The sequence below is a fragment of the Diaphorina citri genome, unplaced genomic scaffold, assembly GCF_000475195.1.
Source record: "Diaphorina citri unplaced genomic scaffold, Diaci psyllid genome assembly version 1.1 scaffold241, whole genome shotgun sequence".
Classification (NCBI taxonomy): domain Eukaryota; kingdom Metazoa; phylum Arthropoda; class Insecta; order Hemiptera; family Psyllidae; genus Diaphorina; species Diaphorina citri.
In genome coordinates this window covers 199,387-217,830 of record NW_007377678.1, presented here as the reverse complement: position 1 = coordinate 217,830, position 18,444 = coordinate 199,387, and the positions used below count along the sequence as shown (strand labels likewise).

Below are 18,444 nucleotides of genomic sequence, written 5' to 3'. Positions count from 1 at the left end.
ATTTTTTTTTTTTTTTTTTTTACTTTGAGTAGACCTCTGCTTGTTTACATCCAGGTTCATCTGACAACTGACAACATCGTTTTTATTGCTGCAGCATTGCTCTACAGTCTACACCCAGGTTCTTTCTTTTTAATAAGACTTTTCTCGTTATTTATATCGCTCCTTTTTATCTACACAAATTTCGTGTCAAATAGAGAGAAGAAAAACACTTGACTTTTATTGGACGGAAAATTTGCTGTTGAAACGAAACTTGACTCGTTCCTCTTTGTAAGCAAATGACTTCTTATCTCTGCGACTTAAATTTCCAAGTAGGCACTAAGCATCTTCAAAACGGTAGGACACAATGAAATGTGACATAATATTATAACAGCTGGAAATTTGCTGAAATGTTCAGCGTAAAAAAATCTGATGTATAAAAAATGGAACGTCAAACTCTTGCCAGTGTTAAAACACGTGCAGTCTTCAAACCATGTACCTAACTTTAAATAGTCCAACTAATCTCTTCATCCACAATGAACTACAGAAATAGAACTCTTTTTAGTCATGCGTAATCATAATGAAAGCTTTTCCCCGTGAGCTTGATTCAAACTAAAATTTCGTAGAATCAAAGTCCATTATTTCCAACGGTAAATGAAAAGTCGTGATAAAATCCAGCAATGAAGTTTCTGAAATCTAATATCAGTTTATCTCCTAAAGTTGGTATCATTTTCTAAAAGCTAATATCAATTTACCTGCCCTAGAGAAATGTCATGTTTACTTACACAAATTTCATTTCTTCCTAAGGTACCTTTAAAATTTTGAAAGTTTAGAAAGAAAAAGAAGGAATTAATAAAAGCCGAAAGATACGAACAATGAAATAATAATAAAACTTGAAAGGTAGGTACGAACAATGAAATGATTTATTTTAAATCTCATATTGTCTTTTTATTGAGAATCTCCCCACTTACTAGGTTGTAGCTATGGGTACAAAATATTTTGGTAAGGTCATAATAATACATGCAGATGTCATTTGCCTAATCGCACATATTTTAATTATGCTTTTCCCAAAAGAAATTTCCTTAAATCCAATACTAACACCAAACTGTCAAGTGTTTTACTTTTCATTAGAATAGATATATGTGAAGGCTGTAAGGTTCACCATAGCCCAAATTTGTCACTTTTTGTTTGTTTTCCAAGGGATCAGGAGTATCTAATAATAATGTATGTAGGTCTTTGGATTTACAAAGGTCCACATTTGAAGATATTTGTTTTTCATCCATATTTTCCCAATTTCAATTTACTTTTGTGAAAATCTAAATTAAAATTTTGGAAAATGTAGTATTGGGGACTTGGAATGTAGGGACGTATAGGATTTATTATTTAAGGGTTTGGAATGTTGTATGCTTTGAGCATTGTACAAATACTGAACTCTCTTCAGGGGAAGTACCTATAGGTTTGATTGTAAAGAGTTGACAAACATTTACATTATTAGGTCTTCAGTGCAATCTTTCCCTTAGGTACGAAGAAAACTTTGGATTTGGATTTTATTTTATTTCCATTACCTATAGTTTATGTATTTATTGTTGCTACATAAACATGTCATTAACCTATCGAATGATTGATACCAAACACGCGAAACTGACCTAATTTTTTTCTCCTTTTCTCCCTCCTCCACTTTTTTCTCAAATTAAAGTTGAAAATATGCCCCTTCCCCTCATTTTCCATTCTGAATCTTAATTATCTGCAAAGTAATTAAGGCACCGTATACAAATCTCACTCCTTAGTCCTTACTCCTTAGAAAAATAATAAAAATGCAGAGTTCAAGTTTTCCAATCTGGAAACTGTTATAGGTAGAAAAGTACGTCACCTATAGAATTTGTCCTAGTTTCCTGGTAATATCCATGTTTTAGCAAGAATGTCAATACTGGCAATTTATTGATGAAATATCGATGGCCATTATCATAGAAAGATACCTAGTTATTTTTCAAAAGGTTTGGCCAAATCTTGGGTCCCAGGGGATTCATTATTTGTAAATTGAGGTTCCCGCTATACGGTACCTCAATATCCTCAATCCTTTGTAATTCTTTGTATCTATTACGGTACCTCAATCCTTTGCATCTGTATTGTTTTGTACAAATCTTATGGTACCTGAGATCAATCAATGTGATTTCTCAATATTTAGCCTTAAGATTCCAACCCGATACGATGCCTTTTGCACAATATGTCAACTTGTCAAGGTCATCCTGAATGAAAAAGTCAACTTACGTACAGTGTTGTTTTTTTAGTCTAGATACTGTACGTACATTGTTGCCGTTTCTGCTATGTCAGAAAACAAGAACGTCAGATATTGCATGTGAAATTGTGAAATGATGGACTGTTACGTCACCTATAGAATTTGTCCTAGTTTCCTGGTAATATCCATGTTTTAGCAAGAATGTCAATACTGGCAATTTATTGATGAAATATTATCGATGGCCATTATCATAGAAAGATACCTAGTTATTTTTCAAAAGGTTTGGCCAAATCTTGGGTCCCAGGAGATTTATTATTTGTAAATTGGAGTTCCCGACATACGGTTAACTCAGTCCTTTATATCTATAGTACGGTACCTCAATCCTTTGCATCTGGTAAGGTTAGCTTTATTTTGAAAATTTTAAACCCTTTTTCTTTTGATACCTCTATTCTATATTATTTTTATCCTCTTCCTGATATACCTACTCGAAATACATTGTGTCTCTGTGCAATGTCTTTGTACATAGCGATAGAGGTATAGATGGGGAAGAGGTACATAACCTCTTCTCCAATCTCGTCTTTCTACTTTCTATATCTCTTCTTTCTACATACGTCTCCGTGTAGCTTGTTCTACTGCGAAGATTCTAACATGCTTGGAATAATTGACAAGTAAAGCTTTTTTTAAGGGTCTGATTTCCCGACATATTTAGCAAGGGCTTTAGGGTCATTCCCCTTATCTAGGGCTCTAGAATATTTTTTTTCTTTACATATGTTGGTCCAGTGGTAACGGTTGGTCCAGTGGTAACGCGCTTGCTTGCCATGCAGAAGGTCCCGGGTTCGAATCCCACCATCGACAAAAATTTGTACTCGTTTTTCGATTGCAAATATTTCAACGGGTTACTTTCTGGTGTTCCCGTGTTGACCCAGCACCTAAATGGGAAGTATAGTGTCTCTTCTCGCCCATCTGATGAGAGGCATACTACAAAATATTTATATTTTGACCAACTTCGTCAACGCTTGACAAACCATTCGGTTATTTATTATTTTTTTTAAAAAAAAGAGGTGGATATTTGGTTTTGGCTACAAATTTTACGAGTGGACTCAACTTTACACTCAACTTTTTTTTAAGAGGTTTGACAGAGGGAACTGTAATTTGGGGAAAATTTTGTGTTTTTTTACCCTGGTTCCCCTTTTTTTTTTTTTTTTTTTTTTTTTTTGCGACCTAACTCTAATACCCAGAAAGTTGATCATTTGTGAAAAAGAGAGAAAAAAAGATAAATTAAGGTAAATTTTGAAGGAAAATAAGTCACACCCAGAGAAAAAACTCGTACAATGGCCTCTTAAAACTCTGGGGGTTACTTCGTCAATGCCTACCAAGTTCCTTACAAAGTCATTTATTTTATCAGCCAACAGTTTTGTTAACGTGTTAAAAAGAAAACACACATCACAATAAAACTGAACATTGTTGACAAATAGCAGGTAAACAAAATTGTTTGTGAAAATATACAAGAGGAGGAAATTCTGGTAAGAAACAAAGCAAAGAGGACAAAAGGAATTGACAAAAAAAGAAGTTTTCAGCGTAGGTACTTTTGTTTCACTGAAGAATCAGAAGTTATAGGCGAAGAAAGAAAAACAGAGTCAAAAGATGGAAATGTAGGATAGAGAAACGGAAAAAATAGGCAGAAGATAAAGAGGAATAAAGCAAGAAAAGAAAGTTGCCTGTCATTAACTTTTCTAATTTAAAGTTGTTTTTATTTCTTTACACTTCCCTTCTTTTTCAAGTTCAAGCCTCCTTTGCCTGTCTGGTGTTCTGCCTTTTGCTAGAATGCTAGATGGATGAAGAGACGAGAAATCTCTGGTGCTTTCAAGAAAACTGAAGGAATAGGAAGAGACATAGCAACATTGTTGTTTGAAAAAGACAAAGTTCGAGAAGAAAGACAGGAAGAGAACTGAGGAAAAAATGGTTTCGGAAATAATAGACTGCTGACAGTAGCCTTCTTGCTACGAAGACAAAGTTTGAGAATAAAGTAAGTTTAGGGAGAAGACTTCATGGCATAGTTGTTGGCCTTTACTTCTTGAATTCTTTATGAGGATGTCCCCCATGTTTTCCTTTTTATCTCAGGGATGGAAAGTTTGAAAGCTTTCCTTTGTCATGTTCAATATAGGACTGGATAAAGTTAGTTGGTTTCATCAAATGACTTATAACAAAGTTCAATGGTTCTTATTCGATAAATTGGATAAGATCTGCGGATGACAAATTTCATCATCTACGTTTGAAGTTGTGAAAGATATATATTATCTCAAGATTTTATTTACCTTGAGCTTCTTCAGCGAAAGTAAGAAACACATTGGTAGCAATATTATCGACAACATCACAGTTTTTAATAGGAGTTATGATCGTTTTCCACCTCAGTTATTTTAACAAATGTCAGCGCAAAAAACAGCTCTCAAACTCGTATGCCATTTCCTCCGTCCAACCCGATACGATGCCTTTTGCACAATATGTCAACTTGTCAAGGTCATCCTGAATGAAAAAGTCAACTTACGTACAGTGTTGTTTGTTAGTCTAGATACTGTACGTACATTGTTGCCGTTTAGTCTGCTATGTCAGACACCACATGGTTGATTCTTTTGTTCTGTTAGATATTGAATCAAATGCTAAGAAAACCGTTACTTGATTCCTGTGCAAAGATTTTATCGATTTAGATTTAGAATATCTTAGTCAGGGAGAGAGGTACGTTTTATTATACAACGTTTCTTGAAAGGATGAAGTTTAGAAAACTTGTGTAAAGCTATAAAGATTATACCTCAAAACAATCTCATGGTACGATCACATGTTACCCCTGAGCGTGAAAATAGTAGTGATGTGATGCACAAATCACAATAGTAGGTATCTAACCAAAAAGATAAGATATCAAACTTTTTATCCAACCAAAAAAGAGCGAATTTCAAATATTTTAATACAATGGAGAGAGAGAGAGAGAGAGAGAGAGAGAGAGAGAGAGAGGGGGGGGAGAGGGAGAGGGGGAAGAGAGAGAGAGAGCTTTAAGGAACAGGAAGGTTGATGAGAAAAAGCTGGAAGAGAGAGGGAGAAGGAAAGATTTATTCATGTATTATGATAAATCTTTGCTTATCTATTATTCAATCTTTCTCCACCTATTTCTCTCCCTCTCCCTCCCTCTCCCTCTGGCAAATTAAAAGCTCTCCGATTCAAGGTCATTTAATTTTCCCAGGAATAAATTATTCCATAAAGATACCTGCTTATACGTTAATACGTAGGTGTATAGAACATACATAGGTAGGTTAAGGTTATAGATGCTAGCTATTGTTAACCTAGTTCCAAAATTTAGCACAATCTGGGATTTTGGGTTCTAAGAATGAGTTCTTGTTCCTAATTCTCTACATAAAAGCATGAAATATGTTCTGATATGCAGTCACATTTTATAATGTACAGAACTCTATGGATTTTACTTGCCTCGCCTTGCTGGAATTGCTGGAAAGAAAACCCTAGAGTTGCGATATATCCATAGGTACGTCAGATTCCAGTATAGCATTACCTACCATTTGTTGGTCATGCCATGAAAAACACCCACCCCCCCCCCCCCCCCCCCCCTATATTGCCCCTAAGAAATCCGGAATGAAAAACCGGTACTGCGGCCTTTTCTTATGCAGTGGGGTGCAAAAGAGATCTAAGAAACTCCAGGTGCCCCCTTGGTTGATTCTTTTGTTCTGTTAGATATTGAATCAAATGCTAAGAAAACCGTTACTTGATTCCTGTGCAAAGATTTTATCGATTTAGAATATCTTAGTCAGGGAAAGAGGTATACGTTTTATTCGACAACGTTTCTTGAAAGGATGAAATTTAGAAAACTTGTATAAAGCTATAAAGATTATACCTCGAAACAATCTCATGGTACGATCACATGTTACCCCTGAGCATGAAAATAGTAGTGATGTGATACACAAATCACAATAGTATCTAACCAAAAAGTTAAGATATCAAACTTTTTATCCAACCAAAAAAGAGCGAATTTCAAATATTTTATCCAATCAAATACGAGTAGAATGGATTGAAAATTAGAAATCCAAAAGATAAACTGGATATAAACGATAAAACGATTTGTCTGACAACTATGTAATCGTATCTAATCGTATCTTATTTGTACTAATTCCAATCAGTTTGCCTTATTGCATCCTCGAGCAAATGTTTGAATCCAGTCTCTCCTTTTAAAACGTGAAAAAAGAAGACGAAAAAAACAGTATTTAAACCTGCAAGCTCTTGTATACAAACATTGAACTTAAAAGTCGAGACATCCATATGCTCTGGATGTGGAAATGAGGAAATGGAGATGGAAGAAGAGGAGAAGAGAAGGATGAGAAAGTTTAGATGAAGAGGAGGAGGAGAAGGAGGATGAGAAGGAAATGAAGGAGATGACATTTATTAAAAGAGAAACGAATGGATGACTTGAAGGAGACGAGAATTTATTTACTCAAATCCAATGTATGTAGGAGTCGCATTATAAAATTTTCGAGTGCTTCTTTCTTAAATTCCATTTGGAGAACTTTTACGACTTTAATACCCGTTTTTTTTATTTTTTTTTTTATTTATTTTTTTTTTTTTGGGCCTAAACCGAAACCCCCAAAAATTTTTTTTTTTTTTTTTTTTTTTTTTTTTTTTTTTTTTTTTGCGACCTAACCGTAATACCCAGAAAGTTGATCATTTGTGAAAAAGAGAGAAAAAAAGATAAATGAAGGTAAATTTTGAAGGAAAATAAGTCACACCCAGAGAAAAAACTCGTACAATGGCCTCTTAAAACTCTGGGGGTTACTTCGTCAATGCCTACCAAGTTCCTTACAAAGTCATTTTATTTTATCAGCCAAAAGTTTTGTTAACGTGTTCTGGCGCGAGGATGAGTTTTGATGTGCGAGGAGGAAACGAGTTTTGGTGCGCGAGTAGACTCGCTTCGTCTAAACCTACCTTAAGAAAATGCCTTTCTATCTCTGCGACTTAAATTTCAAAGTAGGCACTAAGCATCTTCAAAACGGTAGGACACAATGAAATGTGACATAATATTATAACAGCTAGAAATTTGCTGAAATGTTCAGCGTAAAAAATCTGATTTATAAAAAATGGAACGTCAAACTCTTGCCAGTGTTAAAACACGTGCAGTCTTCAAACCAAGTAACTTTAAATAGTCCAACTAATCTCTTCATCCACAATGAACTTCACACACATCACAATAAAACTGAACATTGTTGACAAATAGCAGGTAAACAAAATTGTTTGTGAAAATATACAAGAGGAGGAAATTCTGGTAAGAAACAAAGCAAAGAGGACAAAAGGAATTGACAAAAAAAGAAGTTTTCAGCGTAGGTACTTTTGTTTCACTGAAGAATCAGAAGTTATAGGCGAAGAAAGAAAAACAGAGTCAAAAGATGGAAATGTAGGATAGAGAAACGGAAAAAATAGGCAGAAGATAAAGAGGAATAAAGCAAGAAAAGAAAGTTGCCTGTCATTAACTTTTCTAATTTAAAGTTGTTTTTATTTCTTTACACTTCCCTTCTTTTTCAAGTTCAAGCCTCCTTTGCCTGTCTGGTGTTCTGCCTTTTGCTAGAATGCTAGATGGATGAAGAGACGAGAAATCTCTGGTGCTTTCAAGAAAGCTGAAGGAATAGGAAGAGACACAGCAACATTATTGTTTGAAAAAGACAAAGTTCGAGAAGAAAGACAGGAAGAGAACTGAGGAAAAAATGGTTTCGGAAATAATAGACTGCTGACAGTAGCCTTCTTGCTACGAAGACAAAGTTTGAGAATAAAGTAAGTTTAGGGAGAAGACTTCATGGCATAGTTGTTGGCCTTTACTTCTTGAATTCTTTATGAGTATGTCCCCCATGTTTTCCTTTTTATCTCAGGGATGGAAAGTTTAAAAGCTTTCCTTTGTCATGTTCAATATAGGACTGGATAAAGTTAGTTGGTTTTCATCAAATGACTTATAACAAAGTTCTTATTCGATAAATTGGATAAGATCAGCGGATGGCAAATTTCATCATTCACGTTTGAAGTTGTGAAAGATATTATCTCAAGATTTTATTTACCTTGAGCTTCTTCAGCGAAAGTAAGAAACACATTGGTCGCAATATTATCGACAACATCACAGTTTTCAATAGGAGTTATGATCGTTTTCCACCTCAGTTATTTTAACAAATGTCAGCGCAAAAAAACAGCTCTCAAACTCGTATGCCATTTCCTCCGTCCAACCCGATACGATGCCTTTTGCACAATATGTCAACTTGTCAAGGTCATCCTGAATGAAAAAGTCAACTTACGTACAGTGTTGTTTGTTAGTCTAGATACTGTACGTACATTGTTGCCGTTTAGTCTGCTATGTCAGACACCACAAACGTCAGATATTGCATGTGAAATTGTGAAATGATGGACTGTTACGTCACCTATAGAATTTGTCCTAGTTTCCTGGTAATATCCATGTTTTAGCAAGAATGTCAATACTGGCAATTTATTGATGAAATATTATCGATGGCCATTATCATAGAAAGATACCTAGTTATTTTTCAAAAGGTTTGGCCAAATCTTGGGTCCCAGGAGATTCATTATTTGTAAATTGAGGTTCCCGCTATATATGTGAATGTGGTGTTGCCTCTCACAAACGACTGATATACTTCTCAAGGATGATTATAACACCTAAAGAAGTCAAAGAAATCAGTCCTAAAAGAACCCTGGCCTTCGTAAGAAGTCTAGGGCTCTTCTAGGAAAAAATAAAGGGAATGTCACAAAAGATCTAACCAGGTCGCAGTGACCAAGGGCGTTTATTAAGGCCGATGGCCCTACCTTTACCAATACCAATATTGCCCGAGGGAGAATTTCACACAACATATCTATCTAGGCTTCTAGGGTCAATTTCCCACATATCTAGGGCTCATTTTGTAAGGCATTACGAAGGTCATACAGACTCGTGCAGTATCTCCAGGGATTTGCTAGACACATCTTGGATACTGGTCTCAGTCTCAGGAAATCCATTAACCCACAAGAACTCCATGTAAAATTTATATCCTCAGGGAGTTACTTGACTTGGAGGGTCTGTGTCATGTTTCCTGCTGGATACTGATTGTAGAGCATTTCTTACCTCTGAATAATGTATGCCATCTTGGTTCTCCCAGAGGGCTCCTTAATACCACAATCCTGTTTCAACTTTGCCTATTGAGCTATTGTACAACTTTCAATTACTTTGGTCTGTACCTTGCTCTACTGTATCTCTTGCGATTTCCTTCTTCTTTCATAATTATATTCCTTTCCTTGACGTCGAAGAAAGGAACATGGATACTTCAGGGAATCTAGGACAGAGGGCTCCTTAATACCACAATCCTGTTTCAACTTTGCCTATTGAGCTATTGTACAACTTTCAATTACTTTGGTCTGTACCTTGCTGTATCTCTTGCAATTTCCTTCTTCTTTCATAATCATATTCCTTTCCTTGACGTCGAAGAAAGGAGCGTGGCTACATCAGGGAATCTAGGACGGGAATTTTAGGTGAGGTAATAGTACACGTGTAGATAGCTTGGGCCAGTGGTTTTCCAAGAGATAGATACTTATGCTTTGGGAATATGAATATCTAAATTCTAGGTATTTTCATTCTATGTTCTCTGACCGCTCTGACTTTTTTCATTAAAAAAGTTTAATTCGACAGTCAAGAGCAAAGCTTGCCTGTCATGTTTCCTGCTGGATACTGATTGAGGAGCATTTCTTACCTCTGAATAATGTATGCCATCTTGGTTCTCCCAGAGGGCTCCTTATCCTGTTTCAACTTTGCCTATTGAGCCATTGTACAACTTTCAATTACTTTGGTCTGCACCTTGCTCTACTGTATCTCTTGCAATTTCCTTCTTCTTTCATATTCCTTTCCTTGACGTCGAAGAAAGGAACATGGCTACTTCAGGGAATCTAGAACGGGAATTTTAGGTGAGGTAATAGTACACGTGTAGATAGCTTGGGCCAGTGGTTTTCCAAGAGATACTTATGCTGTGGGAATATGAATATCTAAATTCTAGGTATTTTCATTCTATTTTCTCTGACCGCTCTGACTTTTTTCATTAAAAAAGTTTAATTCGACAGTCAAGAGCAAAGCTTGCCTTTTGTTACCTTTTGGAATGGAAAAAACCATGTAAAAAGAACAAACTATTCGTTTTTGTTGCGGAACTGTGTACAGCGTTGTCTAGACATGCTGACTACGCTAGCCGGGAAATTGCAGCATTTTCCAGCTATAGTTTTTCCAAGAAAATGCTAACCACATGCTTTTGTTTCATTGTCTTTCCTGCGGCAAATGAGCTATTCTTTAATGAAAAGGTCGTGGCGGACGGGGAAGCGTTTGCAGGATATGACCGAATTTCACCGGACTCTGTTTTTTTTAAAATGTTGGCGAAATTTCTTTATAGCTGTTCAGTTCTTTTAATGCATCAAACTTCTTGCTTCACCGTACCTACTTTAAAAGTTCACAGACCGAACAACCGTAGCGTAGGTAGCCCGAGCAATCTGAGGACGCTCCATTGATTGCTCAGAAGTTCTTTACAAATACTTTCAGACCTAAATCCAAAGTTTTCTTCTCACAAATTATACCGATGTTAAGACCAATTCCATGTACTTACCCTCATGTCATGATTTCTGTTGGAGAAGAGAGTTGATCCTTTCCTGAGAGAGAGCGTAAGTGAAGACTTTAGTGAAAGGAAAATGCTGAGTGAGCTCAGAAGAATAAAGATTTTTTTGCTAAATTTGTCAGACAAATTCAGCAGACATAACCTGAGGGTGTGTAGATGGAATGGTAGATATAGTACATATTAGGAAAATTTATGCTTTATTCTGACTTGTCTTCAAAATATTTACATAAGAAAAATATGTTTTTCAGTTCTATATTTATATCTCTACCGCTGAAAGTATGTGTTATGTACCTATATTATAGGTGTTTTTTTTTAATATCAGGTATTTTTTCATCATTTGTTATTCTATTTATTTGTTCATTATTAATTTCCAGATCATCTTCCTTTTGTTAATTGAATTACTGATGCGCTCACGTCATGGGAAATGGAAAGATAGGAACTGTTCAAGTACTCTTTGTGAATTCTAGCGGTTTTGGACCGGTTTGTTGTTGAATTTCAATTAGGCTTTCTTGGAGATGGAAATCTGGTTTCAAACCTGTGCGAGGGTTTGTGTGATTGATTTGTAAATTAGGCCCTTTTAATTCTTTTTATGAAGTTCTTTGTTTTGCTGCAATAGCTCTCGAACGGTTTGCCCGATTTTGGTAAAAAAAATTCGCAATCATGATTCTTATTAGTATATTAATAAAGCCGTTTTACTCAAAATTTACCCTAGACCCTTCTTATTTAAAAGCCTTTAACTGGTGGTACACACGAATACGAATTTAAAATTTTAAATCGTCCATTCTGTAAGGATGAAAACCTTAAAATTGTAAAAAGTTCATTGTAATAAAATAAATATCATGCATTGTAATAACAACTCCGAAAGAGCTCTGGAATTCCTTTGTTATCTTTAATGTGTGCTATTTCACTGCTATTAATTTCAAAGGCCGCAAGGTTGGGTGGAAGAGGGTGGGAGGGGTCTTGGGAAAGCTCTGCGTTTGAAATATGGAAGCCGAAAATGGGAGAGCCGGAAAAATAATGACCGTAATAACAATAATATAGCGGGGAGAAAGTTTTTAACTTCACATTCACACATAATGAGAGCAGGGTAGTTTTTTTTTATTTATACCTAGTGGCGATGGCGTAGAAAATATTTGGCGGATATGATAGGTTGAAAGCTTGATTTCACAAGCGAAAAACAGCTTTCATTTTATTTGTCTAAAGCTCTGCGTTTGAAATATGGAAGCCGAAAGTGGGAGAGCCGGAAAAATAATGACCGTAATAACAATAATATGGTGGGGAGAAAGTTTTTAACTTCACATTCACACATAATGAGAGCAGGGTAGTTTTTTACTTTCTATTATTTTATTTCTACCTAGTGGCGATGGCGTAGAAAATATTTGGCGTAGATAGGTTGAAAGTTTGATTTCACAAGCGAAAAACAGCTTTCATTTTATTTGTCGTTTATCCCCTTTTTTTTTTTTTTTTTTTTTTTTTTTTTTTTTGCGACCTAACCCTAATACCCAGAAAGTTGATCATTTGTGAAAAAGAGAGAAAAAAAAGATAAATGAAGGTAAATTTTGAAGGAAAATAAGTCACACCCAGAGAAAAAACTCGTACAATGGCCTTTAAAACTCTAGGGGTTGCTTCGTCAATGCCTACCAAGTTCCTTACAAAGTCATTTATTTTATCAGCCAACAGTTTTGTTAACGTGTTAAAAAGAAAACACACATCACAATAAAACTGAACATTGTTGACAAATAGCAGGTAAACAAAATTGTTTGTGAAAATATACAAGAGGAGGAAATTCTGGTGAGAAACACAGCAGAGGACAAAAGGAATTGACAAAAAGAAGTTTTCAGCGTACTTTTGTTTTTCACTGAAGAATCAGAAGTTATAGGCGAAGAAAGAAAAACAGAGTCAAAAGATGGAAATGTAGGATAGAGAAACGGAAAAAAATAGGCAGAAGATAAAGAGGAATAAAGCAAGAAAAGAAAGTTGCCTGTCATTAACTTTTCTAATTTAAAGTTGTTTTTATTTCTTTACACTTCCCTTCTTTCTCAAGTTCAAGCCTCCTGTGCCTGTCTGGCGTTCTGCCTTTTGCTAGATGGATGAAGAGACGAGAAATCTCTGGTGCTTTCAAGAAAACTGAAGGAATAGGAAGAGACATAGCAACATTGTAGGACGGGAATTTTAGGTGAGGTAATAGTACACGTGTAGATAGCTTGGGCCAGTGGTTTTCCAAGAGATACTTATGCTGTGGGAATATGAATATCTAAATTCTAGGTATTTTCATTCTATTTTCTCTGACCGCTCTGACTTTTTTCATTAAAAAAGTTTAATTCGACAGTCAAGAGCAAAGCTTGCCTTGTTACCTTTTGGAATGGAAAAAACCATGTAAAAAGAACAAACTATTCGTTTTTGTTGCGGAACTGTGTACAGCGTTTGTCTAGACATGCTGACTACGCTAGCCGGGAAATTGCAGCATTTTCCAGCTATAGTTTTTCCAAGAAAATGCTAACCACATGCTTTTGTTTCGTTGTCTTTCCTGCGGCAAATGAGCTATTCTTTAATGAAAATGTCGTGGCGGACGGGGAAGCGTTTGCAGGATATGACCGAATTTCACCGGACTCTGTTTTTTGAAAAATGTTGGCGAAATTTCTTTATAGCTGTTCAGTTCTTTTAATGCATCAAACTTTAAAAACTTGCTTCACCGTACCTACTTTAAAAGTTCACAGACCGGACAACCGTAGCTTAGGTAGTCCGAGCAATCTGAGGACGCTCCATTGATTGCTCAGAAGTTCTTTACAAATATTTTCAGACCTAAATCCAAAGTTTTCTTCTCACAAATTATACCGATTTTAAGACCAATTCCATGTACTCGTACATACCCTCATGTCATGATTTCTGCTGGAGAAGAGAGTTGATCCTTTCCTCAGAGAGAGAAGTGAAGACTTTAGTGAAAGGAAAATGCTGAGTGAGCTCAGAAGAATAAAGATATTTTTGCTAAATTTGTCAGACAAATTCAGCAGACATAACCTGAGGGTGTGTAGATGGAATGGTAGATATAGTACATATTAGGAAAATTTATGCTTTATCCTGACTTGTCTTCAAAATATTTACATGAGAAAAATATGTTTTTTAGTTCTTTATTTATATCTCTACCGCTGAAAGTATGTGTTATGTACCTATATTACTTTGTTATTTATTTTCGTTGTCATTATTTCATTTGAATTTAGACCGATGGAATCAGCAAATTATCGCCCAGATCTTCGTCTGCTGTGTAAACTGGTTGCATCTGCATCATCAGCAATGACGTCATCAAATATAATGACGTCAGCATCAAATCCAATATTTAATAATCCAAGATGTTTACAAATTTTGAAATCGAAGGTAAAAACAAACTTTTTCATCCTGCAAAAAACACATAGACTTCTCATTTTTTATACAAAGGCGCAAGCAAGTAACTTTTGATATGTAAAACAAAAAGTAATTTTAGGAATTTCATTGAACATTACTTTACCTAGATATTTTTTTACCTTTTTGAGTTGAGTAGCAAGATTGTTGAGACTTGTTAGCGCAATGGAAAAGCCTTTATTAGTGAGATTAGCCGAGCTCTTTCTGTTTTTAATTCAGTTAAATTGGTATCTGCTTCTTGCTAGATTTCTAGAATATCTAAATTTGTTCACACGGTTTCACCAAAAACACAAAGGCTGGTTTGTAAATAAATTTGTCCATAGTTTTTAGACAAGCATGGTAATTAGCAATCCCTAAAAAAAAATATAGCTAAAAATTTTGTCAACTTTTATTACAGAAGAAAACCTATTTAGTTGGACTAAATAGTTGAATAAAAAATGTTTGAATTGGAAGGTTGTCCAGATGTCCAGGCCAATAGTGTCCTTTATAAGTAATGTGTCAGTAGATGCTGTTTTCCAATTTGCTCTAAATTTCAAACATATAGGCGACATTATTTCGGACTGCTTGTAGAATTCTTACAAGTCTCTTCAATCTGAAAATTTCTTAACTCTCCTTCTGTTAGCTTTAATGTGAACATTTGATTTGTACTGGGGAAGTAACCTTAGATTCTTAGACATCCGAATTAATACTTGTTTTTCATAAAAACTTAGACTGGTATATTGTAGACTAACCAAAAATCTAAAGAAATGATATTTATTCATTTAATTGAGGTTGTTTTTACTTGGGTTACTGTTCCATTTTCCATCCTAGATTTCCTAACTCATAGAATTCACCATCTAGTTTCATCCATACAATATACTTACACGTCCAGAACAGTTGTTGTTGTTTCCTTCTTATTTCTTTCTCTTTTTCTTCTAATGAAAGAACTAAATAACATTTGTGTGTATGTTTTCTACAACTATATATCAATACCAATGACCAAACCAAACAACATGGAACATATCAAACTTCAAAATGAACTTCTCTTTTCTTCCTTTGTTGGCAAAGTCTGCAAAATATTCAACCCCATACACATCAATTGTGTTATTTCTGTTTCATTTTTAATTTCACTAAAGCTTGTTTGATAATTCGATAACAAACTTTGTATTCACCATGTTATCTATTTCTACTACAAGTTCAGTATTCAATACTTCATTTCCTTCTGTCTTTGTTTACATGATTCTCTCCTCATTCCAACTTCAATTCTCACTAAATTCTTTCCTTATATTTGATATTCCAATGCTCACTCCATTTTTCCCTAATTTGATATTTTCTTTAGCTTTTAGATTTGCTAGTGACCTTATTGTTTACCTGCCTGTGTTACCATTAGGAATTTTCTCACTCAAAGCCTAGGATGGAGGAGAAGGGGGAGTAGTAGGAGGAGGAGTGGGAGTAAAGGAGGGGAAGTTGACAGAAGTCTGGAGACAACTCTTGAGAGAAAGTCCTCATAAGGAAGAGGAGGAGTAGGAGAAGAAGGAAGGGGAGAATAAGACGAAGGAGGAGGAGAAAGAGGAGGAGAAGTAGGAGGAAGATGAAAGAAGAAGAAGGAGGAGGAAGAGGAGTAGAAGGAGGAGGAAGATAAAAGGAGAAGAAGAAGAAGAAGATTTTCTTTAGCTTTTAGATTTGCTAGTGACCTTATTGTTTACCTGCCTGTGTTACCATTAGGAATTTTCTCACTCAAAGCCTAGGATAGATGAAATACAATAACTGTTATTGTTTTTATTAGTGGTTTGAAGTCGACCTTATTTTCTTTACCTTCCACACCAATTTTCTCAATTAAATGAAATAATTTAGATTTCATTGACATTCAATGTTTTAGGCGTAATTTTGTTGACCTTTATTTCACTCTAATGTGTCCAATATAATGCATGTTAGGAATTTGTAAACATCGTATTTCATTGGTTTATTTCTTTTTTAATTGGATATCAAATTGATTTGTGTCATCTTATGAAGGACGGTACTTCCGTATAGTGGAAAATACATTGTATTGTCTAAATACATTTAAAATAAGCACATATTGTGCATTTTTTTTTTATGTGACCCTGATTTCCTAATAGGTACATTTTAAATATTTGCCCATTTTCATTTTTAATATACACAAAAATTGGCATAATGTTGGGATACTATTGGCAACACTTAGATGTGTTTTTACTGTTTTAGAACGGATATCCAAAACATATCCGTAAATCAAACTCTTCTTTATGTGTAAAGATACTTTTTCGAACATCCTCATGCGTGTTATAACGTATAACTTTACAGAACGTTCAACTTTTACTTTTGCCAAAAGTTTTCCTTTCAGAATAGCCCGGATTCTATCCATAAATTCGGTTTAACTTTTGTGGCTTCAGAAAAACCCGGGGTTTTTCCGAAACTTTGACCAAATTAATACCGAACGTAAAATTGAATTTGAGACACTTGAAAGTTCCCACTGTATGGAATGTACTCTACTGTACATAGATATAGATATAAATGACCTACAAACAAAGTCAGTCGCTTTTCACCATATTTTCCCCTTAACGGTGGAACCTGTGTTATTTTTGTATTTTGTCTTCTAATTAGATAAACAAAGTCAGTCGCTTTTCACCATATTTTCCCCTTAACGGTGGAACCTGTGTTATTTTTGTATTTTGTCTTCTAATTAGATTTTTTTACCAGCTACATTAATTGTTGTAACGTTGTGTTATGATACAAGAAACCTTATGTCCTATATCTATTTGTGGTGTATATTTTTTAAAAAGCGCTTTTTGGGAGCCAATGTTGTTGAATGTACTTGTTATATGCAGGGTGATAATGGTCTCTTGAAACTTTACCGAGAGGTTACACACTTTCCGCGGGAAAACAGGCAACAATCAAAATATATTTTAATGTTTGGTACAATTGCAGTACAATGACATTTCACAAAGGAGAAGAAGGAGGAGAAGGAGGAAGATGAAAGAAGAAGAAGGAGGAGGAGGAGGAAGATGAAAGAAGTCTAATTAGATTTTTTACCAGCTACATTAATTGTTGTAACGTTGTGTTATGATACAAGAAACCTTATGTCCTATATCTATTTGTGGTGTATATTTTTTAAAAAGCGCTTTTTGGGAGCCAATGTTGTTGAATGTACTTGTTATATGCAGGGTGATAATGGTCTCTTGAAACTTTACCGAGAGGTTACACACTTTCCGCGGGAGAACAGGCAACAATCAAAATATATTTTAATGTTTAGTACAATTGCTGTACAATGACAGTTAAGTGGGAGTAAAGGAGGGGAAGTTGACAGAAGTCTGGAGACAACTCTTGAGAGAAAGTCTTCATAAGGAGGAGGAGTAGAAGAAGAAGAAGAAGGAAGGGAAGAATAAGACAAAGGAGAAGGAGGAGGAGAAGAAGGAGAAAGAGGAGGAGAAGTAGGAGGAAGATGAAAGAAGAAGAAGGAAGGAGGAGGAAGAGGAGTTGAAGGAGGAGGAAGATGAAAGGAGAAGAAGAAGGAAGGGGAGTATAAGACAAAGGAGAATGACATTTCATAAAAGTTTTCCTTCTAGGTAACTCAATATTTCTAAAGCTTGCCTCATATCACCCTGTATGTATCGTTGACATCTAATACTGTGGAGAATATTAGACGCTATAGCGGGGAGAGGTTATTTGATTTAGACTTTAGATTATTTTCATTTGTTTTTTGATTTTTCTCTCTATTCAATGTCTTTTATCCAATCACCCATATTTTTCTCTCTTTCACACACTCTTCACATAATGCGAGTTGGTTGGGTTAATCTTTTCTCTCTTAATCTTTCTCTCTTTCTAGTTCAGACTGTGTCTTTGATATTTGAGTTCTAATTTTAGATCTAGCTCTGTGTCATGACTATTTTTTACTAATACAATTATTCTATCTAGATCTATTTGACCGTGTAGATAATGTTCCTTTTCCAAGTTGTTATTGTTGTTGTACTTTTTTGCCCAAATGTTTCGAGTTATGGCTCGAATATTGGTAATACTATCTTGTGTTACCCAAATGTCATGTTTCATTTGTATGTTGTTTGAATTGTTTTCCATTTTCAGATTTGTGGAACGAAGGTAAGTTTTCAGGTTTCCCTGTAACGAACTTCACGCTCGTACTTTCGAATACCTACTTTTTCAGAATTATATTGACGCAAT

General features: G+C 35.1%; 1 long non-coding RNA gene across 1 annotated transcript in view; it reads left to right on the top strand.

Moving 5' to 3' along the window:
- LOC113466293 overlaps positions 1 to 14,623 on the top strand; it is a 24,085-nt gene extending 9,462 nt beyond the window's left edge. The window contains exon 3 of the long non-coding RNA XR_003390733.1: positions 14,097 to 14,623. This is a non-coding gene — a long non-coding RNA (uncharacterized LOC113466293). The remainder of the gene's footprint in view (positions 1 to 14,096) is intronic.
- The last annotated feature ends 3,821 nt before the right edge of the window (positions 14,624 to 18,444 follow it).